Source organism: Pleurodeles waltl, chromosome 4_1, assembly GCF_031143425.1.
Source record: "Pleurodeles waltl isolate 20211129_DDA chromosome 4_1, aPleWal1.hap1.20221129, whole genome shotgun sequence".
Taxonomy (NCBI): Eukaryota; Metazoa; Chordata; class Amphibia; order Caudata; family Salamandridae; genus Pleurodeles; species Pleurodeles waltl.
This window is the reverse complement of record NC_090442.1, coordinates 147,681,033-147,703,945: the sequence shown is the minus strand read 5'-3', so window position 1 is coordinate 147,703,945 and position 22,913 is coordinate 147,681,033.

Genomic DNA, 22,913 nt, shown 5'->3' with positions numbered 1-22,913 from the left:
TTCCCTAGGTGGCGGCTGAGCTACAGGCCAAAATCTACAGGTAGGCACTTTGCAAAAAACACCTCTGTTTTCCTTCAAAAATTTGGCTGTGTCCACATTGCGCTTTGGGGCGTTTCCTGTCACGGGCTCTAGGCCTACGCACACAAGTGAGGTATCATTTTCATCGGGAGACATGGGGGAACGCTGGGTGGAAGGAAATTTGTGGCTCCACTCAGATTCCAGAACTTTCTGTCACCGAAATGTGTGGAAAATGTGTTTTTTTAGACAGAATTTGAGGTTTGCAAAGGATTCTGGGTAACAGAGCCTGGTCAGAGCCCCGCAAGTCACCCCATCTTGGATTCCCCTAGGTCTCTAGGTTTCAAAAATGCACAGGTTTGGTAGGTTTCCCTAGGTGCCGGCTGAGCTAGAGGCCAAAATCTACAGGTAGGCACTGTTTTCAATGAAAAAATGTGATGTGTCCACGTTGCGTTTTGGTGTGTCTGCTGTCGCGGGCGCTAGGCCTACCCACACAAGTGAGGTATCATTTTTATAGGGAGACATGGGGGAACGCTGGGTGGAAGGAAATTCGTGGCTTCTCTCAGATTCCAGAACTTTCTGCCACAGAAATGTGAGGAACATGTGTTTTTTTAGCCAAATTTTGAGGTTTGCAAAGGATTCTGGGTAACAGAACCTGGTCCGAGCCACACAAGTCACCCCATCTTGGATTCCCCTTGGTCTCTAGTTTTCAGAAATGCAAAGGTTTGGTAGGTTTCCCTAGGTGGCGGCTGAGCTACAAGCCAAAATCTACAGGTAGGCACTTTGCAAAAAACACCTCTGTTTTCCTTCACAAATTTGGATGTGTCCACGTTGCGCTTTGGGGCGTTTCCTGTCGCGGGCGCTAGGCCTACCCACACAAGTGAGGTATCATTTTTATCGGGAAACGTGGGGGAACGCTGGGTGGAAGGAAATTTGTGGCTCCTCTCAGATTCCAGAACTTTCTGCCACAGAAATGTTAGGAACATGTGTTTTTTTAGCCAAATTTTGAGGTTTGCAAAGGATTCTGGGTAACAGAACCTGGTCCGAGCCACACAAGTCACCCCGTCTTGGATTCCCCTTGGTCTCTAGTTTTCAGAAATGCACAGGTTTGGTAGGTTTCCCTAGGTGGCGGCTGAGCTACAAGCCAAAATCTACAGGTAGGCACTTTGCAAAAAACACCTCTGTTTTCCTTCACAAATTTGGATGTGTCCACGTTGCGCTTTGGGGCGTTTCCTGTCGCGGGCGCTAGGCCTACCCACACAAGTGAGGTATCATTTTTATCGGGAGACGTGGGGGAACGCTGGGTGGAAGGAAATTTGTGGCTCCTCTCAGATTCCAGAACTTTCTGTCACCGAAATGTGTGGAAAATGTGTTTTTTTAGACAGAATTTGAGGTTAGCAAAGGATTCTGGGTAACAGAACCTGGTCAGAGCCCCGCACGTCACCCCATCTTGGATTCCCCTAGGTCTCTAGGTTTAAAAAATGCACAGGTTTGGTAGGTTTCCCTAGGTGCCGGCTGAGCTGGAGGCCAAAATCTACAGGTAGGCACTGTTTTCAATGAAAAAATGTGATGTGTCCATGTTGCGTTTTGGGGTGTCTGCTGTCGCGGGCGCTAGGCCTACCCACACAAGTGAGGTATCATTTTTATCGGGAGACGTGGGGGAACGCTGGGTGGAAGGAAATTTGTGGCTCCTCTCAGATTCCAGAACTTTCTGCCACAGAAATGTGAGGAACATGTGTTTTTTTAGCCAAATTTTGAGGTTTGCAAAGGATTCTGGGTAACAGAACCTGGTCCGAGCCACACAAGTCACCCCATCTTGTATTCCCCTTGGTCTCTAGTTTTCAGAAATGTACAGGTTTGGTAGGTTTCCCTAGGTGGCGGCTGAGCTACAAGCCAAAATCTACAGGTAGGCACTTTGCAAAAAACACCTCTGTTTTCCTTCACAAATTTGGATTTGTCCACGTTGCGCTTTGGGGCGTTTCCTGTCGCGGGCGCTAGGCCTACCCACACAAGGGAGGTATTATTTTTATCGGGAGACGTGGGGGAACGCTGGGTGGAAGGAAATTTGTGGCTCCTCTCAGATTCCAGAACTTTCTGCCACAGAAATGTTAGGAACATGTGTTTTTTTAGCCAAATTTTGAGGTTTGCAAAGGATTGTGGGTAACAGACCCTGGTCCGAGCCACACAAGTCACCCCATCTTGGATTCCCCTACGTCTCTAGTTTTCAGAAATGCACAGGTTTGGTAGGTTTCCCTAGGTGGCGGCTGAGCTACAGGCCACAATCTACAGGTAGGCACTTTGCAAAAAACACCTCTGTTTTCCTTCAAAAATTTGGCTGTGTCCACGTTGCGCTTTGGGGCGTTTCCTGTCACGGGCTCTAGGCCTACGCACACAAGTGAGGTATCATTTTCATCGGGAGACGTGGGGGAACGCTGGGTGGAAGGAAATTTGTGGCTCCACTGAGATTCCAGAACTTTCTGTCACCGAAATGTGTGGAAAATGTGTTTTTTTAGACAGAATTTGAGGTTTGCAAAGGATTCTGGGTAACAGAACCTGGTCAGAGCAACGCAAGTCACCCCATCTTGGATTCCCCTAGGTCTCTAGGTTTCAAAAATGCACAGGTTTGGTAGGTTTCCCTAGGTGCCGGCTGAGCTAGAGGCCAAAATCTACAGGTAGGCACTGTTTTCAATGAAAAAATGTGATGTGTCCACGTTGCGTTTTGGGGTGTCTGCTGTCGCGGGCGCTAGGCCTACCCACACAAGTGAGGTATCATTTTTATCGGGAGACGTGGGGGAACGCTGGGTGGAAGGAAATTCGTGGCTCCTCTCAGATTCCAGAACTTTCTGCCACAGAAATGTGAGGAACATGTGTTTTTTTAACCCAAATTTTGAGGTTTGCAAAGGATTCTGGGTAACAGAACCTGGTCCGAGCCACACAAGTCACCCCATCTTGGATTCCCCTTGGTCTCTAGTTTTCAGAAATGCACAGGTTTGGTAGGTTTCCCTAGATGGCGGCTGAGCTACAAGCCAAAATCTACAGGTAGGCACTTTGCAAAAAACACCTCTGTTTTCCTTCACAAATTTGGATGTGTCCACGTTGCGCTTTGGGGCGTTTCCTGTCGCGGGCGCTAGGCCTACCCACACAAGTGAGGTATCATTTTTATCGGGAGACGTGGGGGAACGCTGGGTGGAAGGAAATTTGTGGCTCCTCTCAGATTCCAGAACTTTCTGCCACAGAAATGTTAGGAACATGTGTTTTTTTAGCCAAATTTTGAGGTTTGCAAAGGATTCTGGGTAACAGACCCTGGTCCGAGCCACACAAGTCACCCCATCTTGGATTCCCTTAGGTCTCTAGTTTTCAGAAATGCACAGGTTTGGTAGGTTTCCATAAGTGGCGGCTGAGCTACAGGCCAAAATCTACAGGTAGGCACTTTGCAAAAAACACCTCTGTTTTCCTTCACAAATTTGGATGTGTCCACGTTGCGCTTTGGGGCGTTTCCTGTCGCGGGCGCTAGGCCTACCCACACAAGTGACGTAGCATTTTTATCGGGAGACGTAGGGGAACGCTGGGTCAAAGGAAATTTGTGGCTCCTCTCAGATTCCAGAACTTTCTGCCACAGAAATGTTAGGAACATGTGTTTAATTTGGCCAAATTTTGAGATTTGCAAAGGATTCTGGGTAACAGACCCTGGTCCGAGCCACACAAGTCACCCCATCTTGGATTTCCCTAGGTCTCTAGTTTTCAGAAATGCACAGGTTTGGTAGGTTTCCCTAGGTGGCGGCTGAGCTACAGGCCAAAATATACAAGTAGGCACTTTGCAAAAAACACCTCTGTTTTCCTTCACAAATTTGGATGTGTCCACGTTGCGCTTTGGGGCGTTTCCTTTCGCGGGCGCTAGGCCTACCCACACAAGTGAGGTATCATTTTTATCGGGAGACGTGGGGGAACGCTGGGTGGAAGGAAATTTGTGGCTCCTCTCAGATTCCAGAACTTTCTGCCACAGAAATGTTAGGAACATGTGTTTTTTTAGCCAAATTTTGAGGTTTGCAAAGGATTCTGGGTAACAGAACCTGGTCCGAGCCACACAAGTCACCCCGTCTTGGATTCCCCTTGGTCTCTAGTTTTCAGAAATGCACAGGTTTGGTAGGTTTCCCTAGGTGGCGGCTGAGCTACAAGCCAAAATCTACAGGTAGGCACTTTGCAAAAAACACCTCTGTTTTCCTTCACAAATTTGGATGTGTCCACGTTGCGCTTTGGGGCGTTTCCTGTCGCGGGCGCTAGGCCTACCCACACAAGTGAGGTATCATTTTTATCGGGAGACGTGGGGGAACGCTGGGTGGAAGGAAATTTGTGGCTCCTCTCAGATTCCAGAACTTTCTGTCACCGAAATGTGTGGAAAATGTGTTTTTTTAGACAGAATTTGAGGTTAGCAAAGGATTCTGGGTAACAGAACCTGGTCAGAGCCCCGCAAGTCACCCCATCTTGGATTCCCCTAGGTCTCTAGGTTTAAAAAATGCACAGGTTTGGTAGGTTTCCCTAGGTGCCGGCTGAGCTAGAGGCCAAAATCTACAGGTAGGCACTGTTTTCAATGAAAAAATGTGATGTGTCCATGTTGCGTTTTGGGGTGTCTGCTGTCGCGGGCGCTAGGCCTACCCACACAAGTGAGGTATCATTTTTATCGGGAGACGTGGGGGAACGCTGGGTGGAAGGAAATTTGTGGCTCCTCTCAGATTCCAGAACTTTCTGCCACAGAAATGTGTGGAAAATGTGTTTTTTTAGACAGAATTTGAGGTTTGCAAAGGATTCTGGGTAACAGAGCCTGGTCAGAGCCCCGCAAGTCACCCCATCTTGGATTCCCCTAGGTCTCTAGGTTTCAAAAATGCACAGGTTTGGTAGGTTTCCCTAGGTGCCGGCTGAGCTAGAGGCCAAAATCTACAGGTAGGCACTGTTTTCAATGAAAAAATGTGATGTGTCCACGTTGCGTTTTGGTGTGTCTGCTGTCGCGGGCGCTAGGCCTACCCACACAAGTGAGGTATCATTTTTATAGGGAGACATGGGGGAACGCTGGGTGGAAGGAAATTCGTGGCTTCTCTCAGATTCCAGAACTTTCTGCCACAGAAATGTGAGGAACATGTGTTTTTTTAGCCAAATTTTGAGGTTTGCAAAGGATTCTGGGTAACAGAACCTGGTCCGAGCCACACAAGTCACCCCATCTTGGATTCCCCTTGGTCTCTAGTTTTCAGAAATGCACAGGTTTGGTAGGTTTCCCTAGGTGGCGGCTGAGCTACAAGCCAAAATCTACAGGTAGGCACTTTGCAAAAAACACCTCTGTTTTCCTTCACAAATTTGGATGTGTCCACGTTGCGCTTTGGGGCGTTTCCTGTCGCGGGCGCTAGGCCTACCCACACAAGTGAGGTATCATTTTTATCGGGAAACGTGGGGGAACGCTGGGTGGAAGGAAATTTGTGGCTCCTCTCAGATTCCAGAACTTTCTGCCACAGAAATGTTAGGAACATGTGTTTTTTTAGCCAAATTTTGAGGTTTGCAAAGGATTCTGGGTAACAGAACCTGGTCCGAGCCACACAAGTCACCCCGTCTTGGATTCCCCTTGGTCTCTAGTTTTCAGAAATGTACAGGTTTGGTAGGTTTCCCTAGGTGGCGGCTGAGCTACAAGCCAAAATCTACAGGTAGGCACTTTGCAAAAAACACCTCTGTTTTCCTTCACAAATTTGGATGTGTCCACGTTGCGCTTTGGGGCGTTTCCTGTCGCGGGCGCTAGGCCTACCCACACAAGTGAGGTATCATTTTTATCGGGAGACGTGGGGGAACGCTGGGTGGAAGGAAATTTGTGGCTCCTCTCAGATTCCAGAACTTTCTGTCACCGAAATGTGTGGAAAATGTGTTTTTTTAGACAGAATTTGAGGTTAGCAAAGGATTCTGGGTAACAGAACCTGGTCAGAGCCCCGCACGTCACCCCATCTTGGATTCCCCTAGGTCTCTAGGTTTCAAAAATGCACAGGTTTGGTAGGTTTCCCTAGGTGCCGGCTGAGCTGGAGGCCAAAATCTACAGGTAGGCACTGTTTTCAATGAAAAAATGTGATGTGTCCATGTTGCGTTTTGGGGTGTCTGCTGTCGCGGGCGCTAGGCCTACCCACACAAGTGAGGTATCATTTTTATCGGGAGACGTGGGGGAACGCTGGGTGGAAGGAAATTTGTGGCTCCTCTCAGATTCCAGAACTTTCTGCCACAGAAATGTGAGGAGCATGTGTTTTTTTAGCCAAATTTTGAGGTTTGCAAAGGATTCTGGGTAACAGAACCTGGTCCGAGCCACACAAGTCACCCCATCTTGGATTCCCCTTGGTCTCTAGTTTTCAGAAATGTACAGGTTTGGTAGGTTTCCCTAGGTGGCGGCTGAGCTACAAGCCAAAATCTACAGGTAGGCACTTTGCAAAAAACACCTCTGTTTTCCTTCACAAATTTGGCTGTGTCCACGTTGCGCTTTGGGGCGTTTCCTGTCACGGGCTCTAGGCCTACGCACACAAGTGAGGTATCATTTTCATCGGGAGACGTGGGGGAACGCTGGGTGGAAGGAAATTTGTGGCTCCACTGAGATTCCAGAACTTTCTGTCACCGAAATGTGTGGAAAATGTGTTTTTTTAGACAGAATTTGAGGTTTGCAAAGGATTCTGGGTAACAGAACCTGGTCAGAGCAACGCAAGTCACCCCATCTTGGATTCCCCTAGGTCTCTAGGTTTCAAAAATGCACAGGTTTGGTAGGTTTCCCTAGGTGCCGGCTGAGCTAGAGGCCAAAATCTACAGGTAGGCACTGTTTTCAATGAAAAAATGTGATGTGTCCACGTTGCGTTTTGGGGTGTCTGCTGTCGCGGGCGCTAGGCCTACCCACACAAGTGAGGTATCATTTTTATCGGGAGACGGGGGGGAACGCTGGGTGGAAGGAAATTCGTGGCTCCTCTCAGATTCCAGAACTTTCTGCCACAGAAATGTGAGGAACATGTGTTTTTTTAACCCAAATTTTGAGGTTTGCAAAGGATTCTGGGTAACAGAACCTGGTCCGAGCCACACAAGTCACCCCATCTTGGATTCCCCTTGGTCTCTAGTTTTCAGAAATGCACAGGTTTGGTAGGTTTCCCTAGATGGCGGCTGAGCTACAAGCCAAAATCTACAGGTAGGCACTTTGCAAAAAACACCTCTGTTTTCCTTCACAAATTTGGATGTGTCCACGTTGCGCTTTGGGGCGTTTCCTGTCGCGGGCGCTAGGCCTACCCACACAAGTGAGGTATCATTTTTATCGGGAGACGTGGGGGAACGCTGGGTGGAAGGAAATTTGTGGCTCCTCTCAGATTCCAGAACTTTCTGCCACAGAAATGTTAGGAACATGTGTTTTTTTAGCCAAATTTTGAGGTTTGCAAAGGATTCTGGGTAACAGACCCTGGTCCGAGCCACACAAGTCACCCCATCTTGGATTCCCTTAGGTCTCTAGTTTTCAGAAATGCCCAGGTTTGGTAGGTTTCCATAAGTGGCGGCTGAGCTACAGGCCAAAATCTACAGGTAGGCACTTTGCAAAAAACACCTCTGTTTTCCTTCACAAATTTGGATGTGTCCACGTTGCGCTTTGGGGCGTTTCCTGTCGCGGGCGCTAGGCCTACCCACACAAGTGACGTAGCATTTTTATCGGGAGACGTAGGGGAACGCTGGGTCAAAGGAAATTTGTGGCTCCTCTCAGATTCCAGAACTTTCTGCCACAGAAATGTTAGGAACATGTGTTTAATTTGGCCAAATTTTGAGATTTGCAAAGGATTCTGGGTAACAGACCCTGGTCCGAGCCACACAAGTCACCCCATCTTGGATTTCCCTAGGTCTCTAGTTTTCAGAAATGCACAGGTTTGGTAGGTTTCCCTAGGTGGCGGCTGAGCTACAGGCCAAAATATACAAGTAGGCACTTTGCAAAAAACACCTCTGTTTTCCTTCACAAATTTGGATGTGTCCACGTTGCGCTTTGGGGCGTTTCCTTTCGCGGGCGCTAGGCCTACCCACACAAGTGAGGTATCATTTTTATCGGGAGACGTGGGGGAACGCTGGGTGGAAGGAAATTTGTGGCTCCTCTCAGATTCCAGAACTTTCTGCCACAGAAATGTTAGGAACATGTGTTTTTTTAGCCAAATTTTGAGGTTTGCAAAGGATTCTGGGTAACAGAACCTGGTCCGAGCCACACAAGTCACCCCGTCTTGGATTCCCCTTGGTCTCTAGTTTTCAGAAATGCACAGGTTTGGTAGGTTTCCCTAGGTGGCGGCTGAGCTACAAGCCAAAATCTACAGGTAGGCACTTTGCAAAAAACACCTCTGTTTTCCTTCACAAATTTGGATGTGTCCACGTTGCGCTTTGGGGCGTTTCCTGTCGCGGGCGCTAGGCCTACCCACACAAGTGAGGTATCATTTTTATCGGGAGACGTGGGGGAACGCTGGGTGGAAGGAAATTTGTGGCTCCTCTCAGATTCCAGAACTTTCTGTCACCGAAATGTGTGGAAAATGTGTTTTTTTAGACAGAATTTGAGGTTAGCAAAGGATTCTGGGTAACAGAACCTGGTCAGAGCCCCGCAAGTCACCCCATCTTGGATTCCCCTAGGTCTCTAGGTTTAAAAAATGCACAGGTTTGGTAGGTTTCCCTAGGTGCCGGCTGAGCTAGAGGCCAAAATCTACAGGTAGGCACTGTTTTCAATGAAAAAATGTGATGTGTCCATGTTGCGTTTTGGGGTGTCTGCTGTCGCGGGCGCTAGGCCTACCCACACAAGTGAGGTATCATTTTTATCGGGAGACGTGGGGGAACGCTGGGTGGAAGGAAATTTGTGGCTCCTCTCAGATTCCAGAACTTTCTGCCACAGAAATGTGTGGAAAATGTGTTTTTTTAGACAGAATTTGAGGTTTGCAAAGGATTCTGGGTAACAGAGCCTGGTGAGAGCCCCGCAAGTCACCCCATCTTGGATTCCCCTAGGTCTCTAGGTTTCAAAAATGCACAGGTTTGGAAGGTTTCCCTAGGTGCCGGCTGAGCTAGAGGCCAAAATCTACAGGTAGGCACTGTTTTCAATGAAAAAATGTGATGTGTCCACGTTGCGTTTTGGTGTGTCTGCTGTCGCGGGCGCTAGGCCTACCCACACAAGTGAGGTATCATTTTTATAGGGAGACATGGGGGAACGCTGGGTGGAAGGAAATTCGTGGCTTCTCTCAGATTCCAGAACTTTCTGCCACAGAAATGTGAGGAACATGTGTTTTTTTAGCCAAATTTTGAGGTTTGCAAAGGATTCTGGGTAACAGAACCTGGTCCGAGCCACACAAGTCACCCCATCTTGGATTCCCCTTGGTCTCTAGTTTTCAGAAATGCACAGGTTTGGTAGGTTTCCCTAGGTGGCGGCTGAGCTACAAGCCAAAATCTACAGGTAGGCACTTTGCAAAAAACACCTCTGTTTTCCTTCACAAATTTGGATGTGTCCACGTTGCGCTTTGGGGCGTTTCCTGTCGCGGGCGCTAGGCCTACCCACACAAGTGAGGTATCATTTTTATCGGGAAACGTGGGGGAACGCTGGGTGGAAGGAAATTTGTGGCTCCTCTCAGATTCCAGAACTTTCTGCCACAGAAATGTTAGGAACATGTGTTTTTTTAGCCAAATTTTGAGGTTTGCAAAGGATTCTGGGTAACAGAACCTGGTCCGAGCCTCACAAGTCACCCCGTCTTGGATTCCCCTTGGTCTCTAGTTTTCAGAAATGCACAGGTTTGGTAGGTTTCCCTAGGTGGCGGCTGAGCTACAAGCCAAAATCTACAGGTAGGCACTTTGCAAAAAACACCTCTGTTTTCCTTCACAAATTTGGATGTGTCCACGTTGCGCTTTGGGGCGTTTCCTGTCGCGGGCGCTAGGCCTACCCACACAAGTGAGGTATCATTTTTATCGGGAGACGTGGGGGAACGCTGGGTGGAAGGAAATTTGTGGCTCCTCTCAGATTCCAGAACTTTCTGTCACCGAAATGTGTGGAAAATGTGTTTTTTTAGACAGAATTTGAGGTTAGCAAAGGATTCTGGGTAACAGAACCTGGTCAGAGCCCCGCACGTCACCCCATCTTGGATTCCCCTAGGTCTCTAGGTTTCAAAAATGCACAGGTTTGGTAGGTTTCCCTAGGTGCCGGCTGAGCTGGAGGCCAAAATCTACAGGTAGGCACTGTTTTCAATGAAAAAATGTGATGTGTCCATGTTGCGTTTTGGGGTGTCTGCTGTCGCGGGCGCTAGGCCTACCCACACAAGTGAGGTATCATTTTTATCGGGAGACGTGGGGGAACGCTGGGTGGAAGGAAATTTGTGGCTCCTCTCAGATTCCAGAACTTTCTGCCACAGAAATGTGAGGAACATGTGTTTTTTTAGCCAAATTTTGAGGTTTGCAAAGGATTCTGGGTAACAGAACCTGGTCCGAGCCACACAAGTCACCCCATCTTGGATTCCCCTTGGTCTCTAGTTTTCAGAAATGTACAGGTTTGGTAGGTTTCCCTAGGTGGCGGCTGAGCTACAAGCCAAAATCTACAGGTAGGCACTTTGCAAAAAACACCTCTGTTTTCCTTCACAAATTTGGATGTGTCCACGTTGCGCTTTGGGGCGTTTCCTGTCGCGGGCGCTAGGCCTACCCACACAAGGGAGGTATTATTTTTATCGGGAGACGTGGGGGAACGCTGGGTGGAAGGAAATTTGTGGCTCCTCTCAGATTCCAGAACTTTCTGCCACAGAAATGTTAGGAACATGTGTTTTTTTAGCCAAATTTTGAGGTTTGCAAAGGATTGTGGGTAACAGACCCTCGTCCGAGCCACACAAGTCACCCCATCTTGGATTCCCCTACGTCTCTAGTTTTCAGAAATGCACAGGTTTGGTAGGTTTCCCTAGGTGGCGGCTGAGCTACAGGCCACAATCTACAGGTAGGCACTTTGCAAAAAACACCTCTGTTTTCCTTCAAAAATGTGGCTGTGTCCACGTTGCGCTTTGGGGCGTTTCCTGTCACGGGCTCTAGGCCTACGCACACAAGTGAGGTATCATTTTCATCGGGAGACGTGGGGGAACGCTGGGTGGAAGGAAATTTGTGGCTCCACTGAGATTCCAGAACTTTCTGTCACCGAAATGTGTGGAAAATGTGTTTTTTTAGACAGAATTTGAGGTTTGCAAAGGATTCTGGGTAACAGAACCTGGTCAGAGCAACGCAAGTCACCCCATCTTGGATTCCCCTAGGTCTCTAGGTTTCAAAAATGCACAGGTTTGGTAGGTTTCCCTAGGTGCCGGCTGAGCTAGAGGCCAAAATCTACAGGTAGGCACTGTTTTCAATGAAAAAATGTGATGTGTCCACGTTGCGTTTTGGGGTGTCTGCTGTCGCGGGCGCTAGGCCTACCCACACAAGTGAGGTATCATTTTTATCGGGAGACGTGGGGGAACGCTGGGTGGAAGGAAATTCGTGGCTCCTCTCAGATTCCAGAACTTTCTGCCACAGAAATGTGAGGAACATGTGTTTTTTTAAGCCAAATTTTGAGGTTTGCAAAGGATTCTGGGTAACAGAACCTGGTCCGAGCCACACAAGTCACCCCATCTTGGATTCCCCTTGGTCTCTAGTTTTCAGAAATGCACAGGTTTGGTAGGTTTCCCTAGATGGCGGCTGAGCTACAAGCCAAAATCTACAGGTAGGCACTTTGCAAAAAACACCTCTGTTTTCCTTCACAAATTTGGATGTGTCCACGTTGCGCTTTGGGGCGTTTCCTGTCGCGGGCGCTAGGCCTACCCACACAAGTGAGGTATCATTTTTATCGGGAGACGTGGGGGAACGCTGGGTGGAAGGAAATTTGTGGCTCCTCTCAGATTCCAGAACTTTCTGCCACAGAAATGTTAGGAACATGTGTTTTTTTAGCCAAATTTTGAGGTTTGCAAAGGATTCTGGGTAACAGACCCTGGTCCGAGCCACACAAGTCACCCCATCTTGGATTCCCTTAGGTCTCTAGTTTTCAGAAATGCACAGGTTTGGTAGGTTTCCATAAGTGGCGGCTGAGCTACAGGCCAAAATCTACAGGTAGGCACTTTGCAAAAAACACCTCTGTTTTCCTTCACAAATTTGGATGTGTCCACGTTGCGCTTTGGGGCGTTTCCTGTCGCGGGCGCTAGGCCTACCCACACAAGTGACGTAGCATTTTTATCGGGAGACGTAGGGGAACGCTGGGTCAAAGGAAATTTGTGGCTCCTCTCAGATTCCAGAACTTTCTGCCACAGAAATGTTAGGAACATGTGTTTAATTTGGCCAAATTTTGAGATTTGCAAAGGATTCTGGGTAACAGACCCTGGTCCGAGCCACACAAGTCACCCCATCTTGGATTTCCCTAGGTCTCTAGTTTTCAGAAATGCACAGGTTTGGTAGGTTTCCCTAGGTGGCGGCTGAGCTACAGGCCAAAATATACAAGTAGGCACTTTGCAAAAAACACCTCTGTTTTCCTTCACAAATTTGGATGTGTCCACGTTGCGCTTTGGGGCGTTTCCTTTCGCGGGCGCTAGGCCTACCCACACAAGTGAGGTATCATTTTTATCGGGAGACGTGGGGGAACGCTGGGTGGAAGGAAATTTGTGGCTCCTCTCAGATTCCAGAACTTTCTGCCACAGAAATGTTAGGAACATGTGTTTTTTTAGCCAAATTTTGAGGTTTGCAAAGGATTCTGGGTAACAGAACCTGGTCCGAGCCACACAAGTCACCCCGTCTTGGATTCCCCTTGGTCTCTAGTTTTCAGAAATGCACAGGTTTGGTAGGTTTCCCTAGGTGGCGGCTGAGCTACAAGCCAAAATCTACAGGTAGGCACTTTGCAAAAAACACCTCTGTTTTCCTTCACAAATTTGGATGTGTCCACGTTGCGCTTTGGGGCGTTTCCTGTCGCGGGCGCTAGGCCTACCCACACAAGTGAGGTATCATTTTTATCGGGAGACGTGGGGGAACGCTGGGTGGAAGGAAATTTGTGGCTCCTCTCAGATTCCAGAACTTTCTGTCACCGAAATGTGTGGAAAATGTGTTTTTTTAGACAGAATTTGAGGTTAGCAAAGGATTCTGGGTAACAGAACCTGGTCAGAGCCCCGCAAGTCACCCCATCTTGGATTCCCCTAGGTCTCTAGGTTTAAAAAATGCACAGGTTTGGTAGGTTTCCCTAGGTGCCGGCTGAGCTAGAGGCCAAAATCTACAGGTAGGCACTGTTTTCAATGAAAAAATGTGATGTGTCCATGTTGCGTTTTGGGGTGTCTGCTGTCGCGGGCGCTAGGCCTACCCACACAAGTGAGGTATCATTTTTATCGGGAGACGTGGGGGAACGCTGGGTGGAAGGAAATTTGTGGCTCCTCTCAGATTCCAGAACTTTCTGCCACAGAAATGTGAGGAACATGTGTTTTTTTAGCCAAATTTTGAGGTTTGCAAAGGATTCTGGGTAACAGAACCTGGTCCGAGCCACACAAGTCACCCCATCTTGGATTCCCCTTGGTCTCTAGTTTTCAGAAATGTACAGGTTTGGTAGGTTTCCCTAGGTGGCGGCTGAGCTACAAGCCAAAATCTACAGGTAGGCACTTTGCAAAAAACACCTCTGTTTTCCTTCACAAATTTGGATGTGTCCACGTTGCGCTTTGGGGCGTTTCCTGTCGCGGGCGCTAGGCCTACCCACACAAGGGAGGTATTATTTTTATCGGGAGACGTGGGGGAACGCTGGGTGGAAGGAAATTTGTGGCTCCTCTCAGATTCCAGAACTTTCTGCCACAGAAATGTTAGGAACATGTGTTTTTTTAGCCAAATTTTGAGGTTTGCAAAGGATTGTGGGTAACAGACCCTGGTCCGAGCCACACAAGTCACCCCATCTTGGATTCCCCTAGGTCTCTAGTTTTCAGAAATGCACAGGTTTGGTAGGTTTCCCTAGGTGGCGGCTGAGCTACAGGCCACAATCTACAGGTAGGCACTTTGCAAAAAACACCTCTGTTTTCCTTCAAAAATTTGGCTGTGTCCACGTTGCGCTTTGGGGCGTTTCCTGTCACGGGCTCTAGGCCTACGCACACAAGTGAGGTATCATTTTCATCGGGAGACGTGGGGGAACGCTGGGTGGAAGGAAATTTGTGGCTCCACTGAGATTCCAGAACTTTCTGTCACCGAAATGTGTGGAAAATGTGTTTTTTTTTACAGAATTTGAGGTTTGCAAAGGATTCTGGGTAACAGAACCTGGTCAGAGCAACGCAAGTCACCCCATCTTGGATTCCCCTAGGTCTCTAGGTTTCAAAAATGCACAGGTTTGGTAGGTTTCCCTAGGTGCCGGCTGAGCTAGAGGCCAAAATCTACAGGTAGGCACTGTTTTCAATGAAAAAATGTGATGTGTCCACGTTGCGTTTTGGGGTGTCTGCTGTCGCGGGCGCTAGGCCTACCCACACAAGTGAGGTATAATTTTTATCGGGAGACGTGGGGGAACGCTGGGTGGAAGGAAATTCGTGGCTCCTCTCAGATTCCAGAACTTTCTGCCACAGAAATGTGAGGAACATGTGTTTTTTTAAGCCAAATTTTGAGGTTTGCAAAGGATTCTGGGTAACAGAACCTGGTCCGAGCCACACAAGTCACCCCATCTTGGATTCCCCTTGGTCTCTAGTTTTCAGAAATGCACAGGTTTGGTAGGTTTCCCTAGATGGCGGCTGAGCTACAAGCCAAAATCTACAGGTAGGCACTTTGCAAAAAACACCTCTGTTTTCCTTCACAAATTTGGATGTGTCCACGTTGCGCTTTGGGGCGTTTCCTGTCGCGGGCGCTAGGCCTACCCACACAAGTGAGGTATCATTTTTATCGGGAGACGTGGGGGAACGCTGGGTGGAAGGAAATTTGTGGCTCCTCTCAGATTCCAGAACTTTCTGCCACAGAAATGTTAGGAACATGTGTTTTTTTAGCCAAATTTTGAGGTTTGCAAAGGATTCTGGGTAACAGAACGTGGTCCGAGCCACACAAGTCACCCCATCTTGGATTCCCCTAGGTCTCTAGTTTTCAGAAATGCACAGGTTTGGTAGGTTTCCATAAGTGGCGGCTGAGCTACAGGCCAAAATCTACAGGTAGGCACTTTGCAAAAAACACCTCTGTTTTCCTTCACAAATTTGGATGTGTCCACGTTGCGCTTTGGGGCGTTTCCTGTCGCGGGCGCTAGGCCTACCCACACAAGTGACGTAGCATTTTTATCGGGAGACTTGGGGGAACGCTGGGTCAAAGGAAATTTGTGGCTCCTCTCAGATTCCAGAACTTTCTGCCACAGAAATGTTAGGAACATGTGTTTAATTTGGCCAAATTTTGAGGTTTGCAAAGGATTCTGGGTAACAGACCCTGGTCCGAGCCACACAAGTCACCCCATCTTGGATTCCCCTAGGTCTCTAGTTTTCAGAAATGCACAGGTTTGGTAGGTTTCCCTAGGTGGCGGCTGAGCTACAGGCCAAAATCTACAAGTAGGCACTTTGCAAAAAACACCTCTGTTTTCCTTCACAAATTTGGATGTGTCCACGTTGCGCTTTGGGGCGTTTCCTGTCGCGGGCGCTAGGCCTACCCACACAAGTGAGGTATCATTTTTATCGGGAGACGTGGGGGAACGCTGGGTGGAAGGAAATTTGTGGCTCCTCTCAGATTCCAGAACTTTCTGCCACAGAAATGTTAGGAACATGTGTTTTTTTAGCCAAATTTTGAGGTTTGCAAAGGATTCTGGGTAACAGAACCTGGTCCGAGCCACACAAGTCACCCCGTCTTGGATTCCCCTTGGTCTCTAGTTTTCAGAAATGCACAGGTTTGGTAGGTTTCCCTAGGTGGCGGCTGAGCTACAAGCCAAAATCTACAGGTAGGCACTTTGCAAAAAACACCTCTGTTTTCCTTCACAAATTTGGATGTGTCCACGTTGCGCTTTGGGGCGTTTCCTGTCGCGGGCGCTAGGCCTACCCACACAAGTGAGGTATCATTTTTATCGGGAGACGTGGGGGAACGCTGGGTGGAAGGAAATTTGTGGCTCCTCTCAGATTCCAGAACTTTCTGTCACCGAAATGTGTGGAAAATGTGTTTTTTTAGACAGAATTTGAGGTTTGCAAAGGATTGTGGGTAACAGACCCTGGTCAGAGCCCCGCAAGTCACCCCATCTTGGATTCCCCTAGGTCTCTAGGTTTCAAAAATGCACAGGTTTGGTAGGTTTCCCTAGGTGCCGGCTGAGCTAGAGGCCAAAATCTACAGGTAGGCACTGTTTTCAATGAAAAAATGTGATGTGTCCATGTTGCGTTTTGGGGTGTCTGCTGTCGCGGGCGCTAGGCCTACCCACACAAGTGAGGTATCATTTTTATCGGGAGACGTGGGGGAACGCTGGGTGGAAGGAAATTCGTGGCTCCTCTCAGATTCCAGAACTTTCTGCCACAGAAATGTGAGGAACATGTGTTTTTTTAGCCACATTTTGAGGTTTGCAAAGGATTCTGGGTAACAGAACCTGGTCCGAGCCACACAAGTCACCCCATCTTGGATTCCCCTTGGTCTCTAGTTTTCAGAAATGCACAGGTTTGGTAGGTTTCCCTAGGTGGCGGCTGAGCTACAAGCCAAAATCTACAGGTAGGCACTTTGCAAAAAACACCTCTGTTTTCCTTCACAAATTTGGATGTGTCCACGTTGCGCTTTGGGGCGTTTCCTGTCGTGGGCGCTAGGCCTACCCACACAAGTGAGGTATCATTTTTATCGGGAGACGTGGGGGAACACTGGGTGGAAGGAAATTTGTGGCTTCTCTCAGATTCCAGAACTTTCTGCCACAGAAATGTTAGGAACATGTGTTTTTTTAGCCAAATTTTGAGGTTTGCAAAGGATTCTGGGTAACAGACCCTGGTCCGAGCCACACAAGTCACCCCATCTTGGATTCCCCTAGGTCTCTAGTTTTCAGAAATGCACAGGTTTGGTAGGTTTCCCTAGGTGGCGGCTGAGCTACAGGCCAAAATCTACAGGTAGGCACTTTGTAAAAAACACCTCTGTTTTCCTTCACAAATTTGGATGTGTCTACGTTGCGCTTTGGGGCGTTTCCTGTCGCGGGCGCTAGGCCTACCCACACAAGTGAGGTATCATTTTTATCAGGAGACGTGGGGGAACGCTGGGTCAAAGGAAATGTGTGGCTCCTCTCAGATTCCAGAACTTTCTGCCACAGAAATGTTAGGAACATGTGTTTTTTTAGCCACATTTTGAGGTTTGCAAAGGATTCTGGGTAACAGACCCTGGTCCGAGCCACACAAGTCACCCCATCTTGGATTCCCCTAGGTCTCTAGTTTTCAGAAATGCACAGGTTTGGTAGGTTTCCCTAGGAGGCGGCTGAGCTACAGGCCAAAATCTACAGGTAGGCACTGTTTTCAATGAAAAAATGTGATGTGTCCACGTTGCGTTTTGGGGTGTCTGCTGTCGCGGGCGCTAGGCCTACCCACACAAGTGAGGTATCATTTTTATCGGAAGACGTGGGGGAACGCTGGGTGGAAGGAAATTCGTGGCTCCTCTGAGATTCCAGAACTTTCTGCCACAGAAATGTGAGGAACATGTGTTTTTTTAGCCAAATTTTGAGGTTTGCAAAGGATTCTGGGTAACAGAACCTGGTCCGAGCCACACAAGTCACCCCATCTTGGATTCCCCTTGGTCTCTAGTTTTCAGAAATGCACAGGTTTGGTAGGTTTCCCTAGGTGGCGGCTGAGCTACAAGCCAAAATCTACAGGTAGGCACTTTGCAAAAAACACCTCTGTTTTCCTTCACAAATTTGGATGTGTCCACGTTGCGGTTTGGGGCGTTTCCTGTCGCGGGCGCTAGGCCTACCCACACAAGTGAGGTATCATTTTTATCGGGAGACGTGGGGGAACGCTGGGTGGAAGGAAATTTGTGGCTCCTCTCAGATTCCAGAACTTTCTGCCACAGAAATGTTAGGAACATGTGTTTTTTTAGCCAAATTTTGAGGTTTGCAAAGGATTCTGGGTAACAGACCCTGGTCCGAGCCACACAAGTCACCCCATCTTGGATTCCCCTAGGTCTCTAGTTTTCAGAAATGCACAGGTTTGGTAGGTTTCCCTAGGTGGCGGCTGAGCTACAGGCCAAAATCTACAGGTAGGCACTTTGTAAAAAACACCTCTGTTTTCCTTCACAAATTTGGATGTGTCCACGTTGCGCTTTGGGGCGTTTCCTGTCGCGGGCGCTAGGCCTACCCACACAAGTGAGGTATCATTTTTATCGGGAGACGTGGGGGAACGCTGGGTCAAAGGAAATTTGTGGCTCCTATCAGATTGCAGAACTTTCTGCCACAGAAATGTTAGGAACATGTGTTTTTTTAGCCAAATTTTGAGGTTTGCAAAGGATTCTGGGTAACAGACCCTGGTCCGAGCCACACAAGTCACCCCATCTTGGATTCCCCTAGGTCTCTAGTTTTCAGAAATGCACAGGTTGGTAGGTTTCCCTAGGTGGCGGCTGAGCTACAGGCCAAAATCTACAGGTAGGCACTTTGCAAAAAACACCTCTGTTTTCCTTCAAATATTTGGCTGTGTCCACGTTGCGCTTTGGGGCGTTTCCTGTCATGGGCTCTAGGCCTACGCACACAAGTGAGGTATCATTTTTATCGGGAGACGTGGGGGAATGCTGGGTGGAAGGAAATTTGTGGCTCCACTCAGATTCCAGAACTTTCTGTCACCGAAATGTGTGGAAAATGTGTTTTTTTAGACAGAATTTGAGGTTTGCAAAGGATTCTGGGTAACAGAACCTGGTCAGAGCCCCGCAAGTCACCCCATCTTGGATTCCCCTAGGTCTCTAGGTTTCAAAAATGCACAGGTTTGGTAGGTTTCCCTAGGTGCCGGCTGAGCTAGAGGCCAAAATCTACAGGTAGGCACTGTTTTCAATGAAAAAATTTGATGTGTCCACGTTGCGTTTTGGGGTGTCTGCTGTCGCGGGCGCTAGGCCTACCCACACAAGTGAGGTATCATTTTTATCCGGAGACGTGGGGGAACGCTGGGTGGAAGGAAATTTGTGGCTCCTCTCAGATTCCAGAACTTTCTGCCACAGAAATTTGATGAACATGTGTTTTTTTAGCCAAATTTTGAGGTTTGCAAAGGATTCTGGGTAACAGAACCTGGTCCGAGCCACACAAGTCACCCCATCTTGGATTCCCCTAGGTCTCTAGTTTTCAGAAATGCACAGGTTTGGTAGGTTTCCCTAGGTGGCGGCTGAGCTACAGGCCAAAATCTACAGGTAGGCACTTTGCAAAAAACACCTCTGTTTTCCTTCACAAATTTGGATGTGTCCACGTTGCGCTTTGGGGCGTTTCCTGTCGCGGGCGCTAGGCCTACCCACACAAGTGACGTAGCATTTTTATCGGGAGACGTAGGGGAACGCTGGGTCAAAGGAAATTTGTGGCTCCTCTCAGATTCCAGAACTTTCTGCCACAGAAATGTTAGGAACATGTGTTTAATTTGGCCAAATTTTGAGATTTGCAAAGGATTCTGGGTAACAGACCCTGGTCCGAGCCACACAAGTCACCCCATCTTGGATTTCCCTAGGTCTCTAGTTTTCAGAAATGCACAGGTTTGGTAGGTTTCCCTAGGTGGCGGCTGAGCTACAGGCCAAAATATACAAGTAGGCACTTTGCAAAAAACACCTCTGTTTTCCTTCACAAATTTGGATGTGTCCACGTTGCGCTTTGGGGCTTTTCCTTTCGCGGGCGCTAGGCCTACCCACACAAGTGAGGTATCATTTTTATCGGGAGACGTGGGGGAACGCTGGGTGGAAGGAAATTTGTGGCTCCTCTCAGATTCCAGAACTTTCTGCCACAGAAATGTTAGGAACATGTGTTTTTTTAGCCAAATTTTGAGGTTTGCAAAGGATTCTGGGTAACAGAACCTGGTCCGAGCCACACAAGTCACCCCGTCTTGGATTCCCCTTGGTCTCTAGTTTTCAGAAATGCACAGGTTTGGTAGGTTTCCCTAGGTGGCGGCTGAGCTACAAGCCAAAATCTACAGGTAGGCACTTTGCAAAAAACACCTCTGTTTTCCTTCACAAATTTGGATGTGTCCACGTTGCGCTTTGGGGCGTTTCCTGTCGCGGGCGCTAGGCCTACCCACACAAGTGAGGTATCATTTTTATCGGGAGACGTGGGGGAACGCTGGGTGGAAGGAAATTTGTGGCTCCTCTCAGATTCCAGAACTTTCTGTCACCGAAATGTGTGGAAAATGTGTTTTTTTAGACAGAATTTGAGGTTAGCAAAGGATTCTGGGTAACAGAACCTGGTCAGAGCCCCGCAAGTCACCCCATCTTGGATTCCCCTAGGTCTCTAGGTTTAAAAAATGCACAGGTTTGGTAGGTTTCCCTAGGTGCCGGCTGAGCTAGAGGCCAAAATCTACAGGTAGGCACTGTTTTCAATGAAAAAATGTGATGTGTCCATGTTGCGTTTTGGGGTGTCTGCTGTCGCGGGCGCTAGGCCTACCCACACAAGTGAGGTATCATTTTTATCGGGAGACGTGGGGGAACGCTGGGTGGAAGGAAATTTGTGGCTCCTCTCAGATTCCAGAACTTTCTGCCACAGAAATGTGAGGAACATGTGTTTTTTTAGCCAAATTTTGAGGTTTGCAAAGGATTCTGGGTAACAGAACCTGGTCCGAGCCACACAAGTCACCCCATCTTGGATTCCCCTTGGTCTCTAGTTTTCAGAAATGTACAGGTTTGGTAGGTTTCCCTAGGTGGCGGCTGAGCTACAAGCCAAAATCTACAGGTAGGCACTTTGCAAAAAACACCTCTGTTTTCCTTCACAAATTTGGATGTGTCCACGTTGCGCTTTGGGGCGTTTCCTGTCGCGGGCGCTAGGCCTACCCACACAAGGGAGGTATTATTTTTATCGGGAGACGTGGGGGAACGCTGGGTGGAAGGAAATTTGTGGCTCCTCTCAGATTCCAGAACTTTCTGCCACAGAAATGTTAGGAACATGTGTTTTTTTAGCCAAATTTTGAGGTTTGCAAAGGATTGTGGGTAACAGACCCTCGTCCGAGCCACACAAGTCACCCCATCTTGGATTCCCCTAGGTCTCTAGTTTTCAGAAATGCACAGGTTTGGTAGGTTTCCCTAGGTGGCGGCTGAGCTACAGGCCACAATCTACAGGTAGGCACTTTGCAAAAAACACCTCTGTTTTCCTTCAAAAATTTGGCTGTGTCCACGTTGCGCTTTGGGGCGTTTCCTGTCACGGGCTCTAGGCCTACGCACACAAGTGAGGTATCATTTTCATCGGGAGACGTGGGGGAACGCTGGGTGGAAGAAAATTTGTGGCTCCACTGAGATTCCAGAACTTTCTGTCACCGAAATGTGTGGAAAATGTGTTTTTTTTTACAGAATTTGAGGTTTGCAAAGGATTCTGGGTAACAGAACCTGGTCAGAGCAACGCAAGTCACCCCATCTTGGATTCCCCTAGGTCTCTAGGTTTCAAAAATGCACAGGTTTGGTAGGTTTCCCTAGGTGCCGGCTGAGCTAGAGGCCAAAATCTACAGGTAGGCACTGTTTTCAATGAAAAAATGTGATGTGTCCACGTTGCGTTTTGGGGTGTCTGCTGTCGCGGGCGCTAGGCCTACCCACACAAGTGAGGTATCATTTTTATCGGGAGACGTGGGGGAACGCTGGGTGGAAGGAAATTCGTGGCTCCTCTCAGATTCCAGAACTTTCTGCCACAGAAATGTGAGGAACATGTGTTTTTTTAAGCCAAATTTTGAGGTTTGCAAAGGATTCTGGGTAACAGAACCTGGTCCGAGCCACACAAGTCACCCCATCTTGGATTCCCCTTGGTCTCTAGTTTTCAGAAATGCACAGGTTTGGTAGGTTTCCCTAGATGGCGGCTGAGCTACAAGCCAAAATCTACAGGTAGGCACTTTGCAAAAAACACCTCTGTTTTCCTTCACAAATTTGGATGTGTCCACGTTGCGCTTTGGGGCGTTTCCTGTCGCGGGCGCTAGGCCTACCCACACAAGTGAGGTATCATTTTTATCGGGAGACGTGGGGGAACGCTGGGTGGAAGGAAATTTGTGGCTCCTCTCAGATTCCAGAACTTTCTGCCACAGAAATGTTAGGAACATGTGTTTTTTTAGCCAAATTTTGAGGTTTGCAAAGGATTCTGGGTAACAGAACGTGGTCCGAGCCACACAAGTCACCCCATCTTGGATTCCCCTAGGTCTCTAGTTTTCAGAAATGCACAGGTTTGGTAGGTTTCCATAAGTGGCGGCTGAGCTACAGGCCAAAATCTACAGGTAGGCACTTTGCAAAAAACACCTCTGTTTTCCTTCACAAATTTGGATGTGTCCACGTTGCGCTTTGGGGCGTTTCCTGTCGCGGGCGCTAGGCCTACCCACACAAGTGACGTAGCATTTTTATCGGGAGACTTGGGGGAACGCTGGGTCAAAGGAAATTTGTGGCTCCTCTCAGATTCCAGAACTTTCTGCCACAGAAATGTTAGGAACATGTGTTTAATTTGGCCAAATTTTGAGGTTTGCAAAGGATTCTGGGTAACAGACCCTGGTCCGAGCCACACAAGTCACCCCATCTTGGATTCCCCTAGGTCTCTAGTTTTCAGAAATGCACAGGTTTGGTAGGTTTCCCTAGGTGGCGGCTGAGCTACAGGCCAAAATCTACAAGTAGGCACTTTGCAAAAAACACCTCTGTTTTCCTTCACAAATTTGGATGTGTCCACGTTGCGCTTTGGGGCGTTTCCTGTCGCGGGCGCTAGGCCTACCCACACAAGTGAGGTATCATTTTTATCGGGAGACGTGGGGGAACGCTGGGTGGAAGGAAATTTGTGGCTCCTCTCAGATTCCAGAACTTTC